The sequence below is a fragment of the Rhinopithecus roxellana genome, chromosome 4 (genome assembly GCF_007565055.1).
Source record: "Rhinopithecus roxellana isolate Shanxi Qingling chromosome 4, ASM756505v1, whole genome shotgun sequence".
NCBI lineage: Eukaryota > Metazoa > Chordata > Mammalia > Primates > Cercopithecidae > Rhinopithecus > Rhinopithecus roxellana.
Genome location: NC_044552.1, coordinates 20,994,148 through 21,014,593, shown reverse-complemented (window position 1 = coordinate 21,014,593; position 20,446 = coordinate 20,994,148). Strand labels below are relative to the sequence as shown.

The 20,446-nt window shown below is 42.5% G+C and overlaps 1 non-coding gene and 1 pseudogene across 1 annotated transcript; both read left to right on the top strand.

Moving 5' to 3' along the window:
• The first annotated feature begins 404 nt into the window (after positions 1-404).
• Positions 405-477, top strand: TRNAV-AAC. Its single transcript has one exon. It is a non-coding gene; the product is annotated as a tRNA-Val (tRNA).
• An 18,097-nt stretch (positions 478-18,574) lies between these two features.
• LOC104671235 lies at positions 18,575-19,930 on the top strand (annotated as a pseudogene).
• The last annotated feature ends 516 nt before the right edge of the window (positions 19,931-20,446 follow it).

Below are 20,446 nucleotides of genomic sequence, written 5' to 3'. Positions count from 1 at the left end.
ACAGGTACAAATTTGAAAACTAATCAGTATTTTTTAAAGTATAAAACAATGGGAAAAACATCTAAATACTAGAAATAGGTTTAAAAATTAGTTCATAGATTCATAGATGCATAAATCTTAACAAATTACCTTTCCAAAATTAATTCTATGCCTCTTCTTTATATAAGTAACTACTAGGAAATATATTTTGTTATACAAAAAAGTACAGACCAATTATTTATCAAATGTTCCCCAACTTAAATTAGGTCATCGAGTTTTTATATTATAAATAGCAACTGTGAAAGTGTGCAATTCACCATAATCAAAAAATATATATATATCTATATATATGGGGGTGTGGAGGGAAAGAGGCAGAATTCAGGACTAGTCTTTTAAGTGAGAAAGGAGAGTGCTGCCGACAGTAAGTTTCCGTAGTGTAGTGGTTATCACGTTCGCCTAACACGCGAAAGGTCCCCGGTTCGAAACCGGGCGGAAACAAGAGCTGCTGTTTTCTTTCATCGCTAATTCTGGTTTTGAGTATTTTCCTCTAAACCAATAGAATCTGCTTTTGCCGAGCACGTGAACCCTCAACTTCTGTGCTCCTTCTGTCACCCAGCAACGTGGCGCTGAATCCAGCGTCACACCATTCCCTACCCCACGCCGAACCCTCCCTCTCATCCTCCTTTTCTGATCTCCATCTGAGTGGCCCCGGTGGTGGCAACCCCAATAGGCACCGGAGTCCCAGAACCCCACTCGCCTGCACCTCGCAGGTGAGACTGGCTTTCTTGGACTCCAGAGAGCAGCACTTGCGGGTTTTTCGCGGAGGAAATTTCCTCGGGGATTTCTAAGGAACAGGGCTTCGCTTTGAGCCCGTCGGGGAATTATTGGACTTGCTCTTTTTTTTTTGCTGAAGCACAGAGAGGAAACACTTTTTTTTTTTTTTTTTTTTTTTTTTTTTTTTTTTTTTTTTTTTTGAGACGGAGTTTCGCTCTTGTTGCCCAGGCTGGAGTGCAGTGGTGCCATCTCTGCTCACTGCAACCCCCGCCTCCCGGGTTCAAGCGATTCTCCTGCCTCAGCCTCCCGAGTAGCTGGAATTACAAGCGCCCGCCACCACGCTCGGCTAATTTTTGTATTTTTAGTAGAGACGGGGTTTCGCCATGTTGGCAAGGCTTGTCTTGAATTCCTGACCTCAGGTGATCCACCCGCCTCGGCCTCCCAAAGTGCTGGGATTACAGGCGTGAGCCACCTCGCCCGGCCGAAACAAAATTTTTGACGTCTCTTAAACTTTCACCATGGATTGTGCACTTGAACAAGGATATAAGAGTGTGTTTGAATTCGAACCAATCAAAATAAATTCAGCATTTTCTCTTCTGTCCGATTATCTATTTATTATTACCTCTTAGCTGCAAAATCACTTTTCCTTGCGCCGTAACAATGGAATGGAGGGGCGCCCTTTAAATATTTTCTTTCGCAGTTAGCTCAGTGTTAAGTTTTGTCAATAGAGGGCGATGGAGAGACATTACTGGAGAAAACAATCTCGCGTTAGTGTGCACAATGGCCTGGCCCTCGCAGCCTAAGCAGTTTCTCTAGTAGGAACCTCCTGCAGTGCACGGTGGCCAGCAGTACTTTGGGGAACCTCCTTTAGAGCATCTCTGGTAACAGACTTCCCCATGAACAGTTTTCCTTGGTAATCTAGATGGCACATGTCCTGCACCTTCCGCTGGAGCACTTTTTTCCTACCCTTCCCACCTGGATGCAGGTCTGGATCTCAGCCCTGGTGGGAAGAGAATACTTCTTTGTGTGCTCTAGCTCAGCCCTCAGCCCTAGGGGTGGTAGCTGCTTCTTATATGGGCTAGTCCTATATTATTATTATTATTATTATTATTATTATTATTATTATTGCTCTTCTTCTTCTTCTTCCTCCTCTTCTTCTTCCTCCTCCTCCTCTTCCTCCTCCTCCTCCTTCTCTTCTTTTTCTTCTTCTTCCTTTTTTTTTAGACAGAGTCTCCCTCTGTCGCCAGGCTGGAGGGCAGTGGCACGATCTCAGCTCACTGCAACCTTTGCCTTCCGGATTCAAGTGATTCTCCTCCCTCAGGCTCCCAAGTAGCTGGGATTACAGGTGCCAGCCACCACGCCTGGCTAATTTTTTGTGGTTTCACCATGTTGGCCAGGCTGGTCTGGAAATCCTGACCTGAGCTGATCCGCCCACTTCAGCCTCCCAAAGTGCTGGAATTACAGGCATGAGCCACAGCGCCCGGCCAAGTCCTATATTCTTTAAACTTCTCTGTACTTCTTACTAGCCAATCCCTCCTTGTTCTAATCCTCTGATGTAATTACTAATTCCCTATAATAAACTTTCTTGCTCAAATTACTCTCTCTCTGGAGTGGACCCAGATTGATATACCTCCCTTATGTGGCTCCCTTTAACTGTTTTCTGCTGCTTCTTAGTCTAACCACCATTCTGACTGGCAAGAGCATAGATTAGTTTTGCGTGTTATTTAAATTTGTACAAAGAGAATCATATAATATGTGCACTTTTTAGTTTGGCTTCTTAAGTTTAATATTTGGGCATTTTCATATTTTCGTTACAAATTTCATGTTTTAATTACAAATTGTGCTACTTACAACATTCTCTTTAGGCAAATATATTAATACATTCCTGTAGAGAATATAAATATGAGTGAAATTTTAGGTGACAGTTTGCATATGTTTAGTTTATTAGATATTGCCAAATAATTTTTCAAAAAGGTTGTACTATCTGAAATTCCCTCTAATAGTGTATGAGGGGAATTTAAAATGTTTTTGGAAAAATGGAATTAAAAGATAAAAAAATTATAAACTTTATTTCTCAAATAATCATCATCAAGTTCAAGACACTTTTGTAAGCAATGATATCAGCCACTTAGTCTATCCCTAAAGAATTGAGGGTCCTGGGAATTTAAACATGTCAATGCAGTGTTTTTTACATTATTAGCTAAAGAGAAATGGGTGTCCTTTATTGATTTGTTAAGATTAGGAAACAAAAGCCAGAAGGAGCCAAATCAGGACTGTAAGATTGATGCCTAATGATTTCCCTTTGAAACTCCTACAAAATTGCCTGTTTAATGAAAGGAATGAGCAGGAGCGTTGTCATGGTGGAAAACTCTCTGGTGCAGCTTTTCTAGGAGTTTTTCTGCTACAGCTTTGACTTTCTCAAAAAACTCTAATAGTAAGCAGATATTATTGTTCTTTGGCCCTCCAGAGAGTCCACAAGCAAAATGCCTTCAGCATCCCAAAAAACTATTACTATGACCTGTGCTCTTGACTGGTTCACTTTTGCTTTGACTGGACTACTTCCATCTCTTGGTAGCCATTGCTTTAATTTTCTTTGTCTTCAGGATTGTACTGGTAAAGCCATGTTCCAACCGCTGTGACAGTTGTTCGAAGAAATGCTTCAGGATCCTGATCCCACTTGTTTAAATTTTCCATTGAATGCTACTGTCTTGTTTACAACCAACCTGAATGCAATGGTTTGGATACCCGTCAAGTGGAATGTCTGCTCAACTTTAATTCTTAAGTTAGAATTGTGTAAGCTGAATCAATTGAGTTGTCTATGATGTTGGCTATCATTTCTGCTGTTAATTGTCATTCTTTTTCAATTAGGGTATAAACAAGATGAATTTATTCCTTGCAAATTGATGCAGATGGTCTGCAGCTATGGGTTTCATCTTCAAAGTTGTCTTGTCCCTTCTTAAAATGAGCTATTCATTTGTAAACTGCTGATTTCTTTGGGGCATTGTGCCCATAAACTTTTCATAAAGCATCAATGATTTCACCATTTTTCCACCCAAGCTTTACTGTAAATTTTATGTTTGTTCTTGCCTCAATTTTAGCAGAATTTATGTTGCTCTGACAGGAGCTCTTTTCAAATTGATGTCTTAGGCTTCTTAGAGACTCAAACTAGATCCTGTTCAGATATATATATTTTTTTAAATATTTATTTATTTATTTTTATTTATTTATTTTTGAGATGGAGTTTCGTTCTTGTTGCCCATGCTGGAGTACAAGGGTGCAATCTCAGCTCACTGCATCCTCCATCTCCCCGGTTCAAGCAATTCTCCTGCCTCAGCCTCCCAAGTAGGTGGGATTACAGGCATGTGCCACCTCACCCGGCTAATTTTGTTTTTGTTTGTTTTTTTTTTTTTTTTTTTGAGACGGAGTCTTGCTCTGCCGCCCAGGCTGGAGTGCAGTGGCCGTATCTCAGCTCACTGCAAGCTCCGCCTCCCAGGTTCACGCCATTCTCCTGTCTCAGCCTCCCGAGTAGCTGGGACTACAGGCGCCCGCCTCGTCGCCCGGCTAGTTTTTTGTATTTTTTAGTAGAGACGGGGTTTCACCGTATTAGCCAGGATGGTCTCGATCTCCTGACCTCGTGATCCGCCCGTCTCGGCCTCCCAAAGTGCTGGGATTACAGGCTTGAGCCACCGCGCCCGGCTAATTTTGTATTTTTAGTAGGGACGGGGTTTCACCACGTTGGTCAGGCCAGGCTGGTCTCAAACTCCTGACCTCAGGTGATCTGCCTGACTTGGCCTTCCAAAGTGCTAAGATGACAGGCGTGAGCCACCACACCTGGCTCAGATACGTTATAAGAAGTTAATACAAGTTTATTATAGAAGTTATAGAAGTTAATACAAGTGCAAAAAAAATTTGAAATACGCATAGTTTTTTCTTAATACTCATTTTCTATGAACTTTTTGAAGTCCCTTATTTATGAGAGTTTTTGTGTTTCTCATCTTTGCAAATGATTGTTTTTTTCTGTCTTTTTAATTTTGGTCATTCTACTGGTATGCCAGTACGGTTTCAATTTGCATTTCTTTGATGACTAATAAAGTTGAGATGCTTTTTGAATTCTAATTGCCATTTAGATGTCTTATTTTATGCAGTGTCAGTTCAAGTCTTTGCCAATTGTTTTATTAGACTATCTTTTTCCTAATGATTTGTAGGATTTCCTAATATAATTTAAATATAATTCCTTTTCATATACTTGAATTGTAATTCTCTTATTTACAAGCTTTGCAGCTTGTGCAAGTAAATGAACCCATTTGAGCCTGAAGGCTCCCTCTTGAAATTGATATAATAATACTACAGCGAAGGTGACACATTTCTTTCACTAATATTTATTGAGTGCCTATTATAAACTAGGCTATGTGTTAGACAGTAGGGCTTCATTGGTGAACAAGAACAGACATTGTACCTGCCTTATTACATTCCATTGAGGGAGAAAAACATTAATCAAGTGGCCTTACAAACTAATGTAAAACTTGCTATGAGGAGAGATACATTTTGCTATGAGTAATGCAGGTGTCACACACTTAAATGTTTAGGAAAGTCCCTAGAAAATTATTTATTGATTTGGAGTCTAGAGAACGCATTAGAGAAAAAGAGTTTTCCAAGAATAGGAAATGACATGTAAAAAGGCCCTGTGGTAGGAGGTAACCTTATAAATAAGAGGAATTAATACACTAGGGCCAGTATAGCTAGAGTACATAGAGCAAAAAAAGGTATGATTTTAAATAAGACTAGAGAAGTAGTTAAAAGTCTAGCATGCATGACATTTCAGGCCATTTTAATAATGGCCTACTCTACCCTTTATCATCTCAGAATATACAGAATCTGAAACATGGTCTGATTTTATCTAAGGGACAGTCTATTACATTTACTTCCAAGAGTCTGAGAGAATTCATAAAATCAGAAGAATCATGTAAGTCCTCTTGGTCCGCTAGGAACAAAAACTACAGTCCTACTGGAATTTCAAGTCTCTGTTGCCCCCTTGGTGTTTTGAGTTTTGTCCTTTTTACCTAAAGTTATAGATGTTACGTGAAGTAAACACTAGAGATCATGATAATTAAAAGTAGAAAAAAATTCCCTGAATTACCTGTCTAGGGAGGTCATAGTCCCCATATACTAGCCGTATGTTAAAAATCAGAAGAAAATCAACACCGCATGTTCTCACTCATAGGTGGGAATTGAACAATGAGAGAAAAAAAAAAAAAAAAAAAAGAAAATCAAATGGCCCTAACAGACCTATTCGGAACATTCCACCCAACAGCAGCAGAACATACATTCTTCTCAAGTGTACACAGAACATTTTCCAGGATAGATCACATTAGGTTATAAAGCATGTCTTTAAAAAATTAAGAAGATCAAAGTTATACCAAGTTTCTTTTTCTTCCTTCCTTTTTTTTTTTTTTTGCACACAAGGTCTTGCTCTGTCACCCAGGCTGGCGTGCAATGGCACAGTCTCGGCTCACTGCAACCTCCCAGGTTCAAACAATTCTCATGCTTCAGCCTCTCCAGTAGTTGGGATTACAGGTGTGTACCACCGCACCCGGCCAATTTTGGGCTTTTTTTGGTTTGTTTCTTTCAGATGGAGTTTCACTCTTGTGGCCCAGGCTGGAGTACAATGGCACAATCTGGGCTCACTGCAACCTCTGCCTCCCAGGCAATTCTCCTGCCTCAGCCTCCCAAGTTGCTGGGATTACAGGCGCCTGCCACCACGCCCAGCTAATACTATGTTTTTAGTAGAGATGGGGTTTCTCTATGTTGGTCAGGCTGGTCTTGAACTCCCGACCTCAGGTGATTTGCCTGCCTCAGCCTCCCAAACTGCCGGGATTACAGGCATGAGCCACTGCACCTGGCTAAACAATCTAATTTTTATACCTCAAAAAAGTAGAAGAAAAAATTAAGTCCAAAGTTAGCAGAAGGGAGGAAATAATAAAGTGGTTTTTTTTTGTTTTGTTTTGTTTTTAAGACAGAGTCATGTTCTGTCACCAGGCTGGAGTGCAGTGACACGATCTTGGCTCATTGCAACCTCTGCCTCCCGGATTCAAGCAATTCTTCTGTCTCAGCCTCCTAAGTAGCTGGGACTACAGGCGCCTGCCACCACGCCTGGCTAATTTTTGTATTTTTAGTAGAGACGGGGTTTCACCATATTAGTCAGGCTGGTCTCCGACTCCTGACCTCAGGTGATCCACCCACCTAGGCCTCCCAAATTGCTGGGATTACAGGCGTGAGCCACCACGCCTGGCCTTGCACTCATTTTATGAGGCTAGAAATACTCTGATATCAAAGACAGATACATTACCAAGATAACTACAAGCCAGTATCCCTGGTGAACATAGATGCAAAAATCTTCAACAGAATATTAACAAACTATTACTGTATTCAACAGCACATTAAAAGAATCATACACCATGAACAAGTGGGATTTATCCTTTGGATGCAAAGATGCTTCACATACAAAAATCAATTAATTGATGGCATGGCCTTATATAGAGAACACCCTAAAGACTCCATTTTTTAAACTGTCAGTTAAGTTGCAGGATATGAAATCAGCATTAAAAAGCAATTGTGTTTCTATGCACTAACAACCAACTAGCTGAAGAGAAAATTAGGAAGATAATCTAATACAGTGGCACCAAAAATGATAAAATACTTAGTTAAACTTAACTAAGAAAGTGAAACACTTGTGCACTAAAAACTATAAAACATCCATCAAAAAGATACAAACAAATGGAAAGACATCCCATGGGCATAGATTGGAAGACTTAAAGTGTCCATACTACCCAAAGTGATTTACAGATTTAATGCAATCTCTATCAAAATCCCACTGGCATTTGCACAGATATAGAGAAAACAATTCTAAAATTATATGAAACTACAAAGGACCCTGAATCACTAAATAACCTTGAGAAAAAAAACCAATAAAGCAGGAGGCGTTACACCTCTCCTGCCCTCTCTTCTGTTCCATTGGTCTCTATGTTTGTCTTTGTACCAGTATCATACTGGGGTTTTCTTTGTTGTTGTTTGGTTTGATGTGTTGTTTTTGTTGTTGTTGCTGCTGCTGCTGCTATTGTTGTTTAAGACAAGGTCTTAGGCAGGGCTCAGTGGCTCACACCTGTAATCCCAGCACTTTGGGATGCTGAAGCAGGTGGATTGCTTGAGCCCAGGAGTTTGAGACCAGACTGGGCAACATGGTAAAACCCCATCTCTACAAAAATTACAGAAAATTAGCCAGGCCTGGTGGCCCGCGCCTGTAGTCTCAGCTACTTGGGAGGCTCAGGTGGGAGGATCACTTGAGCCCAGGAGGCGGAGGTTGCAGTGAGCAGAGATTGTGCAGCTGCATTCCAGGTTGGGCGACAGGGCAAATATAGGGGAAAAGCTTCAGAACATTGGTCTTGGCAATTACTTCATGGGTAAGACACCAAAAACACAGGCAAAAATAGAAAAATTGGACTATTCCAAATGAAGGAGCCTCCCCACAGCAAAGGAAACAATCGAGTGAAAAGGCAGCCTATAGAATGGGAGAAAGTATTTGCAAACCATATACCTGTTAAGGAGTTAATTTCCAAAATACAGAAGGAACTGCTACAACTCAGTAGCAAAACAAACAACAAATAAACCTCTATTAATCTGATTTAAGAAGGGCTAGTAGACATTTCTCTAAAGATGTGCAAATGAGCAACAATGTTCGATGTCATTAATCATCAGAGAAATGCAAATCAACCTGTCAATGAGATTCACATCACACCTGTTAGGATAGCTATTATCAAAAACAAACAACAAAAACAAAAGGCAACATGTGGAAAATTGGAACCCTTGTTTCTACACTGTAGGTGGGAATGCAAAATGATACAGTCACTGTAGAAAACAGTATGGCGGATCCTCAAAAAAATTTAAAATGTAACTACGTTTTGATAATCCTGGCTATTTATCCAAAAGAACTGAAATAAGAATCTGGAAGACACATTCCACTTCTGTATTCACTGCAACCAATGAATTCACAACTGTCAAGACGTGGAGGCTGGGTTCATGGTTGCGCACGCCTGTAATCCCAGCACTTTGGGAGGTTGAGTTGGGTGGATTTCTTGAGGCCAGCCGTTTGAGACCAGACTGGCCAACATGATAAAACCCCATCTCTACTAAAAATATAAAAATTAGCAGGGCATAGTGGCGCATGCCTGTAATCCCAGATACTCGGGAGGCTGGGGACGAATCGCTTGAACCCAGGAGGTGGAGGTTGCAATGAGCCAAGATAGTGCCACTGCACTCCAGCCTGGGCGACAGAGCAAGTCTGTCAAAAAAAAAAGGTAGGAAGGAAGGGAGGGAGGGAGGGAGGGAGGAAAAAGTGGAAAAAGGCCTGGCACAGTGGCTCACACCTATAATCCCAGGTTTTTCAAAGGCTAAGGTAGGAGATCAGAAGTTTGAGGAACAAGAGAAAGCAAAAATTTTAAGTTTTAGTTATTTGATGTGGGTTTTATTATACATTTTGCTAGGAAGAGTAAAGGTCAATTTTTCTTTTGATTTAAAATACCTATTTTATTATAGTAAGAACACTTGACATGAGATTTATGTTCTTAACAAATTTAAATGTATAATATACAGTTGTCCCTTGCTTTGTGGCAGAGATTGATTCCAGGACCTCAGGCAGATACCAAAATCCCCGCATAATCAAGTCCTGCAGTTGGCCCTCTGAAACCCGCCCCGCCTACATGAAAAGTCAGCTCTCTCTTTGCGCAGGTTTCACATCATGCCATACTGCATATTTGATCTGCTAGTTTGGTTGGAAAAAAAATCCACATATAAGTGGACCAATGCAGTTCAAACCTGTGTTGTTCAAGAGTCAACTGTAGTATCGTTAACTATAGGCACAACATTGTACAGAGATTTCTAGAACTTTTCCGTCATGTGTGATATGGTTTGATTGTGTCCCCACCCAAATTGCACCTTGAATTGTAATAATCCCCACGTGTAAAGCGTGGGGCCAGGTGGATATATTGAATCATGGGGGCAGTATCCCCCATACTGTTTTTGTGGTAGTGAGTGAGTAAGTCTTAGGAGATCTGATGGTTTTATAAACACAGTTCCGCTGCATAAGCTCTCTTGCCTGCAGCTATGTAAGACATGTCTTTGCTTCTTCTTTGCCTTCTGCCATGATTGTTAGGCCTCCCCAGACACATGATACTGTGAGTCCATAACACCTCTTTCCTTTATAAATTACCCAGTCTTCGGTATGTCTTTATTAGCAGTGTGAAAACAGACTAACACAATGTATAACTGCAACTTTGTTGATTAGCAGCTTCCTGTTTCCCCTTCTCCCAAGCCCCTGGCCACCACCATTCTTTCTAATTCTAAGTTTGATCATTTTAGATATCTCAAGTAGAATTAAGTAGTTAACAAATTAAGATTAATAAAGGTTAATCTAAAATAGAATTAATTTGTTCTTTTGATGGCTTATTTCGCTTCACATACTATCCTCGAGGTTCATTTTCTTTTTTATTATTATTTTATTTTATTTTGAGATGGAGTTTCACTCTTGTCATCCAGGCTGGAATGCAATGGTGCAATCTCGGCTCACTGCAACATCTGCCTCCCTGGTTCAAGGGATTCTCCTGCTGCAGCCTCCCAAGTAGTTGGGATTACAGACGTGCACCACCACATACATACAGCTAATTCTGTATTTTTAGTAGAGACAGGGTTTCACCATGTTGGCCAGGGTGGTCTCAACTCCTGATTTCAGGTGATCTGCCTGCCTCGGCCTTCCAAAGTGCTGGGATTACAGGCGTGAACCACCACTCCCAGTCAAGGTTCATTTTCTTCATCCACTCATCTGATGGTGGACATTCAGTTTGTTTCATATTTTTAAAAAATTTTTATTTTTGTAGAGACAGGGTCTCGCTATATTACCCAGGCTGGGCACTTGGTCCACTTATACACAGATTTTTTTCATCCAAACTTGCAGATCAAAAATGCAGTATTGGCAAGATGCAAAACCTGCACAAAGGGAGAGCTGACTTTTCATGTAGGTGGGGCAGGTTTCAGAGGGCCAATCGCAGGACTTGACTATGAAGGGATTTTGGAATATGCCTGAGGTTCTGGAATTAATCTCCCCCACAAAGCAAGGGACAACTGTATAGCATACATTTAAATTTGTTAAGAACAGAAATCTCATGTAAAGTGCTCTTACTACAATAAAATACATTTCTTAAATCAAAAGAAAAATTGACCTTTACTCTTTCTAGCAAAATGTATAATAAAACCCACATCAGGCTGGGCCCAGTGGCTCATGCCTATAATCCCAGCACTTTGGGAGGCCGAGGTGGGCGGATCACAAGGTCAGGAGATCAAGACCATCCTGGCTAACAGGGTGAAACCTCGTCTCTACTAAAAATACAAAAAATTAGCCAGGCGTGGTGGCGGGCGCCTGTAGTCCCAGCTACTCGGGAGGCTGAGGCAGGAGAATGGCGTGAACCCAGGAGGCGGAGCTTGCAGTGAGCCGAGATCCTGCCACTGTACTCCAGCCTGGGTGACAGAGCGAGACTCCATCTCAAAAACAAAAAACAAAAAAACCCCATATCAAATAACTAAAATTTAAAATCTTTTCTTTCTCTCATTCCTCAATTCTGATAAATCCTGCCACTGTCCCAGCAAATCTAGGGCCCCACAAATCTAGTACATACCCGCACCACTGCAACCCCAGAAAAGGCTGAGCTCTCTCCCCCAGCTCCTGACTGTCTTGAATTTCTGAACTCCACCTCGCGTACAGAACTGTGTGACTGCCCATTTAACCTACTTAAGAATAGTCTCCCCATAATCACTGGACACCGATGGCAACTGCTGAGTGCCCAACCTGGGAGACCTTATGGCAAGAGTGACCAATTGTCATATTTGCGGCGCTTTTCCCCTTTCCTTATACATTCCACGTAACAAAACCGAAAATACCAAAACTCTAGACTCAAGATCCAGGAAGTCTTTCCCCAGGGACATAAAATCTCACAAACGCCAGACCAATAAACCTCGGGCAGAACACACAGAAATTTGATTTCAATTTCAAAACTGTTATACAGTCCTATGACTGTTTCTCTGTCCTTTCAATGCACACAGACATTCACTTCTTGATTACAGAGAATGACTTTTAAAACCCACTTTATAAGGAAGGTGCCCAGGAGACCTCCACCACCTTTCTGCAGAGAAATGCTCGCAGGGAGAGACTGTGGAGTGAGATGGGGCCAGGGGGCTGCCTGTGACTGGTTATCTTCCAGATCAGCAGTGCTGGAAGAAGGCAGGGGACAGTGCTACGCAGCTGTCTTACAACAGGCAAAATTAGGACCACTTGACTCAGCTTCTTCCGATTCTCACACAGTTCCCTGCCATTCCTATTCAGCTATCCTCTCACTCAATCTGCTTTTTACGTATTGCTATAATTTTAACCTTGGTATTGTGCTTTTTGTTTTTGTTTGTTTGTTTGTTTTGATCTTTTGGTTTTTGTTTCTTAGATTTTACTTCAAATTGAAAAATCTACCCATCTTGGTGCATGCGCAGCTGCTTCATTAGTTGTGACTACTGCACAGCATGAAATGTATACCCAGCTACTCTGATGACAGACATGCAGGTTGCTTCAACTTTGTTACCCCATATCACTACAATGATTAGTCTCATTTAATCCACTAGAATGATAAGCTGAAATGTCATTGAGGGACATTCCTAGAAGTGGGATTACTGGGTTCTAGACAAAAAGCTACTCAAAAATAAAAACTCACTTAATACCTGTACAGCAAAATCTAAGATCTATATTTTTAAGAATTAAATCCTACTTTTATCCCATGTAGAAAATCATACATATAATATTTTTCTCGTGATAAATCAGAGGAAGGACATCTAACTCACAATGCTCTGAGGAAACCTCCCAGGGAAGATTCTTGAGGTATATCTAAAATTTGAGTAAACTTGTGGTGAAGAAGAAGGGAAGGTATTTTGAGCGGACGGAAAATTTAAGTTTAACAAGTTATTTACTGTTAATTAACATTTCTTTACTTTAATGATCTAGCAAAATTTTCTGCAATGTGATAATGTTTTGTGGGGCTGTCTTCTTCAGAGTTTCAAAGTAAAGTAGAAAAACTTGTTTTATAGAATCTGATGGCAGATTATTCTGCATGTGGGGGAGATCAGTGAATTTCCCAGTAATTCTGTCCCCAGAAAAACCCAGAACTCCAACTATGCCTGTCCTGACAATTGACACTCTTAGCTTGTCATCATGTCTTTCTTCCTAGCGTTAGTATAGTTTCAAGTATCCTTTGTTTTGTATGAAGCAGGGTTCAATCTCTGCAGTAGAAGTGTAATTTTTGCCTTGGCCTACAACCTCATCTAGGTCAATCCGAGATCAGAGTTTTTTATTTGTATAGCATGATCTTTCAAGCATTATTCATGGCTAGAATACCTTACTATTTATTTATTTATTTATTTATTTATTTATTTATTTATTTATTTATTTTTGAGAAAGAGTTTCGCTGTTGTTGGCCAGGCTGGAGTTCATTGGTGCGGTCTTGGCTCACTGCAACCTCCGCCTCCAGGGTTCAAGCGATTCTCCTGCCTCAGCCTCCCAAATAGCTGGGATTACAAGTGCCTGCCACCACGCCCGGCTAATTTTTGTATTTTTAGTAGAGATGGGGTTTCACCATGTTGGCCAGGCTGGTCTCAAACTCTTGACCTCAGGTGATCCATCAGCCTCAGCCTCCCAAAGTGCTGGGATTACAAGCATGAGCCACCACACCCAGCCACTTTTTATTCTTCTAGAGTCTTCATGGATTGCCTAATTTTGCTTCATAGTTGCAACAGATAATCTAATATTGTGCAAGTGTGATATTGAGTATGGCCAGGATCCTGTTTTATTGTGCTCACCACAAAGAAATAAATCACGCTGCAGAGGGCAATTTGGCAGAATCCATCAACATTTCAAATGTATATATCATATGTCCCTTGATGTGCATTTCACATGTGTGCAAAGGATGCTTGCAGGCATAACGATTATGTTTAAATTATTCACTTGATATTATTTGTAATAGAAAGATTAAGAAAAAGCTATTTATCTTAGGTAATCAGTTAAATACATTATGCCATATATACAAAATAGAACAAAATGGAGTCTCTTATGTCTACTTCTTTCTACATAGACACAGTAACAGTCTGATCTCTCTTTTCCCCACACATAAGGAGGGGCCAGGCCCAGTGGCTCACGCCTATAATCCCAGCACTTTGAGACATCGAGGCGGGCAGATCACCTGAGGTCAGGAGGTTGAGAGTAGCCTGCCTGGTCAACATGGTGAAACCCTGTCTCTACTAAAAATACAAAAATTAGTCAGGCATAGTGGCAGGCTCCTGTAGTCCCAGCTACTCAGGAGGCTGAGGCAGGAGAATCTCTTGAACCAGGGAGGCAGAAGTTGCTGTGAGCTGAGATTGTGCAACTTCTAAATAAACAGAGGGGAGGACTGCCTGAGCCCAGGAAGTTGGGAGGTCAAGGCTGCATTGAGCCATGATTGTGCCACTGCACTCTTGCCTGGCCACACCTGTAATCCCAGCACTTTGGGAGGCCAAGGAGGGTGGATCACAAGGTGAGGAGTTCAAGACCAGCCTGGCCAAGATGGTAAAACCCCATCTCTACTACAAATACAAAAATTACCTGGGTGTGGTGGCAGGTGCCTGTAATCCCAGCTACTCAGGAGGCTGAGGCAGAGAATTGCTTGAACCCGGGAGGGTGAGGTTGTAGTGAGCCGCGATTGTGCCCCTGGACAGCCTGAGCGACAGAGTGAGACTCTGTCTCAAAAAAAAAAAAAAAAAAAAAAAAAAAAAGATAGACCCACATGGAATGTCTTTCCATGTTAATTGGATCTGTCAGTAGTGACCTGGACCTGTGAATCCAGGGTGCATACATGACTCAGGGAGTCAGAACCACAAGACACTCATGCTCTGATTCCAGCTTTTAGAATCCAGCCCTTGGAATCAAGAGTAGTGGCCTTGATCAGCTCCAGAACTTCACAAGGGATGCAGAGGAAATTCACCCCAGCTAGCACCTTCTCTAAGAATTTTCTGGGCCAAATTCAAACAAGTGAAACAACAGAAACTTGCTCCTTCAAATCTGTGAGTTTTGGATTTAGAGATTGGATTTTCTGTGAGGGAACTGCAAACAAAATAGGTTTTTGTCTTTGTATTTCCTTATTAAAACAAGTAACTTACAATCATTTGGATAGACTTTACTGACACAGGTGAGATGTGACCTGGGGATTATGGAAGGTGGATATGGAAAGAGAGAATTGCTTCCTTTATTATAGTGAAACTTTACATGACAATGATGGTTTAATGCAGTCTTAAAAGAAAATGGAGCCGGGTGTGGTGGCTCATGCATGTAATCCCAGCAGTCTGGAAGGATTGAAGCAGGCAGATCACCTGAGGTCAGGAGTTCGAGACCAGCCTGGCCAACATGGTGAAACCCCGGCTCTACTAAAAATGCAAACATTAGCCTGGCATAGTGGCAGGCACCTGTAATCCTGGCTACTCAGGAGGCTGAGGCAGGAGAAGAGCTTGAACCTGGGAGGCGGAGGTTGCAGTGAGCCCAGATTGTGCCATTGCACTCCAGCCTGGGGGACAAGAGCGAGACTTCCTCTGAAAAAAAAAAAGAAAAAAGAAAATGAAAACTTTCGGCCCGGTGTGGTGGCTCACGCCTGTAATCCCAGCACTTTGGGAGGCCGAGGTGGGTGGATCACGAGGTCAGGAGATCAAGACCAACCTGGCTAACACGGTCAAACCCCAGGCGTGGTGGCAGGCGCCTGTAGTCCCAGCTACTCGGGAGGCTGAGGCAGGAGAATGGCGTGATCCCAGGAGGCGGAGCTTGCAGTGAGCCGAGATCATGCCACTGCACTCCAGCCTGGGCGACAGAGCGAGACCCTTTCTCAAAAAAGAAAAAAAAAGAAAACTTTCTTAGTTAAAACTGATCAGTTTACTTGATTAGAGCATCGTGCTCATAATGCCAATATTAGGGGTCCCCATAGAGGCCAGGCCAATATATAATTTTTTTTTCTTTTTGTCTGAGACAGTCTCACTCTGTCTCCCCAGAACGATCTTGGCTCACTGCAACCTCCGCCTCCCGGGTTAAAGCAATCTCCTGCCTCAGCCTCCCAAGTAGCTGGGACTACAAGAGACTACCACCACGTCCAGCTAACTATTTTTGTATTTTTAGTATAGACGGGGTTTCACCATATTGGCCAGGCTGGTCTTGAACTCCTGACCTTGTGATCCACCTGCCTCGGCCTCCCAAAGTGCTGGGATTATAGGCACGAGCCACCGCACCCGGCCGGGATATAATTTCTTTAAAGCCTTGACAGTTTCTAAGTATCAGTTCACACATCCACATGAGGTTGCCACGTATCTATTTCTTGAACTCCTTTCTGTCATTCAGGGTAAAGAATGTCCAGTTCCCCACTTTGCTCAAAACGGAGCCCTGTTCCTTTTTCGAGATCCCCAAGGAAACTCTCTGCAGAAAACTGTTGACAAAGGTCTGCTCTCGAGACTCCAAGGAAGCCAGACTCACCTGTATTGCACAGATGGGATCCTGCACATTGGCACCTACTCGAGTAGGCACCACCTGGGCCTCTCAAAGCCTGCAGACAAACACAGAGTAAAAAGAAAGGGAGCGACCGGGCGCGGTGGCTCGTGCCTGTAATCCCAGCACTTTGGGAGGCTGAGGCAGGCGAATCATCTGAAGTCAGGAGTTCAAGACGAGCCTGGCCAACATGGCGAAAACAGGTCTCTTACTAATTATCTGGGCATGGTGGCACGCGCCTGTAATCCTAGGAGGCTGAGGCAGGAAAATCGCTTGAACCCAGGAGGAGAAGGGTGCAGTGGGCCGAGATCGCTCCACTGCACTCCAGCCTTGGCAACAAGGTGAGACTCTGTCTAAAAAAAAAAAAAGTAAAGAGGGTAATGGATTCAGGGTTCAACAACATAGCTCAGGACAAAGAAGGGACAAAGGTTCCTGAGATGGCTGAAGATCAAGGAGAGAATACAAAAAGTCTTTCCGTGTTTATGCTTAATAATATGCAAAGATTCTATCAGTTCAAACAGAGGCTCACAGAAGCAACATGACAAAAAGAAAAGGCATCATATTTTTTATCCAAAAACCTTTTGCTTGTTAGGCAAAATAGTAACCTCTACACGATAGAAAAATATACCCTGGAAGATCTCAGAATAGAAGGTGCTGGCCGGGCGCGCTGGCTCACGCCTGTAATCCCAGCACTTTGGGATGCTGAGGTAGGTGGATCACTTGAGATCAGGAGTTCAACAACAACCTGATCAACATGGTAAAACTCCGTCTCTACTAAAAATACAAAAATTAGCCAGGCGTGGTGGCGGGCGCCTGTAATCCCAGTTATTCGGGAGGCTGAAACAGGAGAATCTCTTGAGCCCGGGAGGCAGAGGCTGCAGTGAGCCGTGATCGCGCCACTGCAATCCAGTCTGGGCAACAAAGTGGGAAACTCTGTCTCAAAAAAAAAAAAAAAAAAGGAGCTATGTCTATACAATACAGCTTCAGTGATTCGGTGCGTAGTGGCTCACGCCTCCAATCCCAACACTTTAGTTAGTTGAGGCGGAAGGATCACTTGAACCAAGGAGTTAGAAGACAGTCCTGGAGTTAGAAGCCAGCCCTGGCAACACAGTAAGACCCCATCTCTACAAAAAAAAATTAAAAATTAGCCGGCCTTTAGTGGCTTACGCTGAGGCGGGAGGATTACTTGAGCCCAGGAGTTCAAGTGAGCTGATTACGCCACTGCCCTGCAGCCTGGACTACAAAGCAAGACCTTGCCTTCGCACTGGTTGAAGGGAGCGAGTCACAATAGTGGTTCCCTCTGTATAGTGATTGGAAAGGAACTTGGAGTGCTCTTGAGTTGCGTGCTGGTAGGCGGGGTTTATTCGGTTTGTGGAGAATCATCCAGGTGAATATTTATATGTGAGAGGTTTATTTTTTTTTTTAAGGAATTGGCTTATGCAACTGTGGACCTGGCTAGTAAGTGCTAAATCCATAGGGCAGGCTGTCAGGAAAAGTGGGCCATCGGAAAGTACAGGCTGGAAACAATATAGAAAATCAATGAAACCAAAAGTTGGTTATTTGAAAAGTTCACCAAAATTGACAAATATTTAGCTAAATAAACCGATAAAAAAGAAGAAAGGGCCGGGCACAGTGGCTCACGCCTGTAATCGTAGCACTTTGGGAGACCAAGGTGGGCGATCACCTGAGGTCAGGAGTTCGAGACCAGCCTGGCCAACATGGCGAGATCCCCGTCTCTACTGAAAATACAAAAGTTAGCGGACCACAGTGGCGGCGCCTGTAATCCCAGCTACTCAGGATACTGAGGCAGGAGAATCGTCTGAACCCAGGAGGCGGAGGTTGCAGTGAGCCGAAATCGCGCCACTGAAGTCTGGGCAACAGAGTGAGACTCTGTCTCACAAAAAAAAAAAAAAAAGAAAGAAAGAAAAATTAGAGAGGAGACTCAAAAGACTGAAATCAGAAATGAAAGTGGAGGCGTCTGCTCCACCTAAGCTGAACCGGAGGCGGGAAGCTCAGGACATAGACGTTGATTGGCTGGCTGGGGCGCAGCTTGATGGCGTCGGGTTGACCAGCCGCAGGCGGCACCTGGGCGAATGGCGCCTGTGTAAGAGGCTGGTGGCCCCAGGGTACCGTGGCCTTGGAAGTGGGAAATGGAGGCAGGAGCCCTCCCTACACTTCACCATAGGCTTCCTGATAGATTCCAACATCATGATTACCTCCCAGATACTTTTTTTTTTTTTTTTAATTTGGGTGGCTTTTCTTCATGCGCCAATTGTTTAAGAACTATGAGGTGCGTCAGTATGTTGCACGGGTGACCTTCTCTGTGCTGTTTGCATTTTCTTGCACTATGTTTGAGCTCATCATGTTTGAAATCTTAGGCGTATTGAATAGTCGCTCTCGTTATTTTCACTGGAAAATGAAACTGTGTAATTCTGCTGATCCTGGCTTTCATGGTGCGTTTTTACACTGGCTATTTTGTTGTGGGCAACATCGGACTACTTTTGTCTCCTCTGTCTTAGTGCATAAACAACGACTGCTTTTTTCCTGTCTCTTGTGGTTGACCTTTATCTATTTCTTCTGGAAACTAGGAGATTCCTTTCCCATTCTCAGCCCAAAACATGGGATCCTATCCATAGAACAGTTCATCAGCTGGGTTGGTGTGATTGGAGTTACTCTCACGGCTCTCCTTTCTGGATTTGGTGCTGTCTACTGCCCATACACTTTCATGTCTTACTTCCTCAGGAATGTGACTGACACAGATATTCTAGCCCTAGAATAGCGACTGCTCCAAACCATGCATATGATCATAACCAAAAAGAAAAGGATGGCAATGGCACAGAGACCAATGTTCCAGAAGGGGGGGTACATAACAAATCATCAGGATTCTGGGGAATGATAAAAGTATTACCACTTACTCAATAGGAAGTGGATGCTTTGGAAGAACTAAGCAGGCAGCTTTTTCTAGAAACAGCTGATCTGTATATTACCAAGGAGAGAACAGAATACTCCAAAACCTTGAAAGGGAAATATTTTAATTTTCTGGGTTACTTTTTCTCTATTTACTGTGTTTGGAAATTTTTCATGGCAACAATCAATATTGTTTTTGATGGAGTTGGGAAAATGGATCCTGTCACGAGAGTCATTGAGATCACTGTGAATTATCTGGGAATCCAGTGTGATGTGAAGTTTTGGTCCCAACACATTTCCTCCATTCTTGTTGGAATAATCATTGCCACATCCATCAGAGGACTGCTGATCAATCATACCAAGTTATTTTATGCCATCTCTAGCAGTAAGTCCTCTAGTGTCAATGTCCTGCTATTAGCACAGATAATGGGCATGTACTTTGTCTCCTCTGTGCTGCTGATCCGAATGAATATGCCTCTAGAATACTGCACCATAATTACCGAAGTCCTTGGAGAACTGCAGTTCAATTTCTGTCACCATTGGTTTGATGTGATCTTCCTGGTCAGCACTCTCTCTAGCATAGTGTTTCTCTATTTGGCTCACAAACAGGCACCAGAGAAGCATATGACACCTTGAACTTAGGCCTACTACAGACTGTTAGAGGCCAGTGGTCTCAAAATTTAGATATGAGAGAGGAAAAAATGGAGGGGACAAGGGTCTAACATTTTATAAACAAACAAAATGCTGTGGTAGTGTTTTTTACCTCTGGCATCCTCTTTCCTACTCAAGTGATACTGTGATCATGAGTAGCATCAGCTAGAACATGAGAGGGAGAAGTAACTCAAGGCAATACTCAGCAGAGAGCATCCTATGTGGACCTGAGGCTAGTGCAATGGCAGAGAGGAACCAAAAAACCAGAAGGAAAAAATACACTGGAACTCTGGGGCAAGAGATGTCTATGGTAGCTGGGCCAAACACACAGGATATCCATTTTAAGTTTCACATGGAGGTGGTCATAGCTTTCCCTTGAGATTGACTGTCATTAAAATCAGAGATTGTAAGGAAAAAAATAAAGAGAAAGAAAGTTAAGGAAGGAAGGAAGGAAGGAAGGAAGGAAGGAAGGAAGGAAGGAAGGAAGGAAGGAAGGAAGGA